This window comes from Brassica napus, chromosome C8, assembly GCF_020379485.1.
Source record: "Brassica napus cultivar Da-Ae chromosome C8, Da-Ae, whole genome shotgun sequence".
NCBI lineage: Eukaryota > Viridiplantae > Streptophyta > Magnoliopsida > Brassicales > Brassicaceae > Brassica > Brassica napus.
The window spans coordinates 38,792,251-38,797,234 of record NC_063451.1 but is presented as its reverse complement, the minus strand read 5'-3'; positions in this window follow the sequence as shown (position 1 = coordinate 38,797,234).

The following is a 4,984-nucleotide window of genomic DNA, read 5'->3' as shown; positions in this document are numbered from 1 at the left end:
ATAAACGTGAGAAGAGTTCACAGATTTCGAGAATATTCTGCTATGCTTTGAAATTGGCAATAAGCTTTGCTTTAAAAATGGTAAAAACACTACAACAAAACAGCGGTATTCTGACGGACATTCTGACGGAAAATGAAATCTTCGGAATTTCCCGAGGAATTTCCGAGGATATTCCGAGGAATTTCCGAGGATATTCCGAGGAAACCCAAAATTTGGTTTCCTCGGAATTTCCTCGGAATATACCGACGGAATTCCGAGGAAATATCAATCCGTCGGAATATTCTTATGAAATACCGAGGAAAAATGTGTTCCTCGGAAAAAACCGATGAATTCCGAGGAAATATTATAGCCGTTGGAGAGCCGTTGGGGGATTTTACAAAATTCCGAGGAAATTTCGAGGAAATATGGTTTTTAAACCGAAAACAACGTTTTGCGGTTTGAATAACACCTATATAACCCTTATTAAGTGTCTTACGTTCATTATGAAGTCAAAAATTTGTTTCTTACCCTATAATAAACACTTTTCCGATTGTATGAACGAAATCCCACAACATAAGAGAAACACTTATACACTTTAATGAACGGTAAAGGGAATACTTTCAATTCGTTTTGAAATTTGTTATTTCATGGTATATGCTCATCTATACAAAGAATCCTCAATGGTATGCATTACAATTGTATAAGAAATGAAATACGGCAAAAAAATTGATGTTTTGAAACCCCAAACAGTAGTTCCTCGGTATTTCCTCGGAATATTCCGAGGAAATTCCGACGGATATTTTACTATCCGTCGGAATTTCCTCGGAATATTTTCATTTTACCGGGCAAATATTTCGCGAAAATTGAAATTAGAATTCCGACGGAATTCCGACGGATAATGTCCGTCGGACCCTAGGTTTTATAACCACGAGCCCCTTCTTCTTCCCCATTTCTCTCTTCTTCCTCTGCATGACTCCTCTCTTCTCTCCGGCGATTTCCCCCTGAATTTCGACGATATCTCCGGCGATCTCCCCCTTCTCTTACACAAATCATGTAAGGACCCTATCCCACTCTCTTAGGTTCTATTTGTTAGGTTTTTGTGTAGTTTTGATAGATTTTTGTTAGGGTGATTGGTTAGGATTGTGATTTAGTTGTATAATAGGTTTAGAATTGTGATTTGGTTGAATAATTTGTTTTGTTGAATTGATTTAGATTTTTTTTTATAATTTTTTTATTTTTTTTTGTATTTATAAAATTGATTTTTGTATATAAAATTGATTTTTGTATTTTACAAAACGATTTTTGTATATAAATTTGATTTTTTGGATTTTACAAAATGTTTTTTGTATATAAATTTGATTTTTTGGATTTTATAAAACATTTTTAATATCTATAAAACTTTTTTTGTGATTAAAAACTATTATTTGGGATTTTTTTTTAAAAAAAATATATATATATTTATATTATATAAATTTTTTCTTTATTAAAACTATTTTTTGTTTATTAGAACTATTTTTATATATTTATTAAACATTTTTAATATATATAAATCTTTTTAGAATGATTAAAAACTATTATTTTTAATTTTTTTATAAAAAAAATAATTTATATATTTCTATATTTATTAAATATTTTTTTTTTAATTTACAGGTCTCATGATGATCAGACCCGGCCTCGACAGTGTCGTGGTCGTGGTGGTACGGGGTCAAACATGGTAAGGATGATCGCATATCTTTGTTGGAGACCCAGATGGCGGCTCAACAGGCGGGCTATGAGGCACATAGGAGGGCTGAACCAGCAAATGATGGAGATGATGCAGAGGATGTACACGAACGAGGTGTTCCCGGACGTGCCAGACCCGTAGTTTTTTTTTTTCCAAAAACTCGGAATGTTTTATTTTTATTTGTGAAACTTTGAATATTAATTAATATGATTTCAATTTTAATTTTAATTTTATATTTTCGAATTTAAATTTCAAAAATTTTATTTTTTTAAGAAAATTAATATTTTTTACATTCCGAGGAAATGAAATACCAAGGAAATTCCGAGGAGCACTTGATATATACTCAATCGATCGATGCGTTTTTGTACATATAACGATCGATCGATCCGTTTATACCAAGGGACATGTTCTTCGGAATATTCCAAACGTTATTTTATAAACGGATCGATCGATGGATATATGTCCAAAAACGCATCGATCGACGAAGTTCCGAGGAAATATCCCGACGACGTTCTCCCTCGGTATATTCCGAGGAGCTTTCCGACGAACTAGTGGTCCTCGGAATGTCCTCGGAAATTTGTTTCCTCGTAATTCCGTCGGAAAATTCCGAGGGATTTCCGAGGAAGGAAGAAATTCCGAGGAATTATTTCCGAGGACTTGTTTCGTCGGTATGTCGTCGGAATATCGTTATTACGACGACGTACCGACGATTTTTTCCCTCAGTATGTCGCTGTTTTCTTGTAGGGTACGAATGGTGACCAGGGAACGACGAGGAATAATGCATTCCCTAACGTTCCTAAAAAAAATTACCATTCACAAGGAATAATAATTTTCTCTCATTCCCTTTCATTCCCTTTTTTGTAGAGAATTAAAGAACAAAATTATTCTTTGTCAAATTTGATAAGGAACAACCATTCCTTTTCATTCCTGGTATTTTATTCCCGTACATTCCTTTTTTATTCGTTCCTCTTGTTTCCCGGATGGTCACCAGTCGGACCCGTTGTGAAACGTCAGCGCCTTTTGCGTTCAAGGCTGTTTGGAAGGATTTAATCATATGCTAGAGGGATATAAGGACATGAGAACTCCTCGGATTCTCTTTAACCTGGGGGGAAAAGCCAGCAAGTTTGGTAAAGTTTGTTGTCTTGCATCGGAACAGCCGAACATACAAATGGACATCAATATTTCAGGTAGGTTTCATATATTAATTTTCTTTGAAAGTGAAGAAGGTATGGCTTGTCAAAGGTTAACGTGGAGATACAGAAGAGAAAAGGTATAGTGTGGCGGATAGGAAGAAAGTGTGGATGAACAAATATTGGAAAATAGGGGTAAATTTTGGAGTTGAAATATTAGTCTGATATCTGAATCAAAGCATCATAATTTGCTTACTTGTGTTAAAGGTAATGATTGGATAGAGATGACATAAAGTTGACCCTAGATCGATAGTGCATTTACATGATAGAGTACCGTACCTACCGTTATTAATGGATATAAGAACTAACGAGTTGACATTTATTTTAATAATTATTCCAGTGAGATGCTTTTATTGTTCTGGGCAACAAATAAATAAAAACTAGACTCAACTCTAATATCAAAACTTTAAATAATAAATAATGTATTAATGTTTTAAATATATTAGTTAATATTTAGATTTTAAATTTTTGTACATCCAAAAAAATATTTGATACAAATTGCAAATATATATTCACTGGTCTGTAATATTTGAAGTCGAACTACAATTATGATCATAAAATTTAAAAATATATATTTCTTAATAAAATATATGTTGTAAAAGTAATGTAATTAATTTATAATATTTTCTATTCTACATAATAATATACAAACATATAGTAAATTTATTTGTGTTTTAACATTTGTATGATTAAATAGAAATAGAACAAATATAATTATATGAAAAAAGTTTCTCACGTAGATTTTGAAATTTTAATGCTTTTATAATAAAAATATTTAATCTATTTTTAAACCGTCTCATATTGGTCTAAGTTTGAATCTTATATTTTTATAATCGAAAAGAGATATATAATCATTTTCATAATAATATAAATATTTTTATGTTTGTTGGAATTAATAACTAACCAAAAAGTACAATGTTTCTTTAATATTTACTAGGTAATAACCCGCGCCTTGCGCGGAATGTGATTATTAGTTTCATTATTTTTAATAAAAACACATTAAATCTGTTTAATCTGGATAAATGTGATTATTAGTTTCATTATTTTTAATAAAAACACATTAAATCTGTTTAATCTGGATAGCGGTTCGGTTTTAAGTTATTTTTTGGTTTTTAATCTCCTAAAATATAACTATTATTTTAAATTAATATTTATTTTGGTTTATTCGGTTAGAATGTTTGATTTTTTAGTTTTTTTGGTAAAAACCAAAAATTACTATTATTTGTTTTTTTTCATGTTATGAATTTTAGATAGTCGTCATGTCGAACCAATGGTTTTATATCATAGTTTGTAAACGGATAATAGTTCAAGAAAAAGAAAATAAAATTATTAAGACAAATCATTTCACTACAATTTGGTCGGTAGTAAAAGAAGGATTAAGAAAAAAATATTTCAACTTAAAAAAAAAACTAGATATTTCAGTTGTGGTAAATACTTAGTTACAAGGTGCTCACATCAAGGTGCACATGTATGTGTATGTAAAAGTATATATAAATAGTTGAAAAATATATAAATATATTGTTAATTAATATTAAATGACATTTTTGTTCTAAATAATACATGAAAGATAAAATTAAAATTAATTAAAAATTAAAAAGGCCTTGACATTAGTGAATTTTTTCATATAAAGAAAAATAAATTGTATCTGTAAATAGAGGTGGGCACAGATCGAATATCTGGGTATTTGGAGGCATTCATGTCGATAAAATCTTTAGTCACCTGGATAGTCAGTGACTCTGATATCCAAAATGATTTAGAATTTTAAAGAATATCCGATTTGATTCGTAAATAAAAAAAAATTTTAAAAATAATTGAAATTTTTAATAATAACATTTTATTACAAAAATAAAATATTATTTAACTTTTTAAATTATAATACCTAATATAATAAATTTAATTCATAAAAATATTGTAAAACTTATATAAACTATAATATATATATTTCTGTACATATGTGTATATATATGCATATAACAGATCAAATTTGATATTTGTTCCTAAAAGTTTTGGTATTTGTGATTTGTTTTTTTTTTAATTGTATTTTAGTAATTGATTTGTTTCGTAGAGTTACTTATATCCATAATTTTGATTC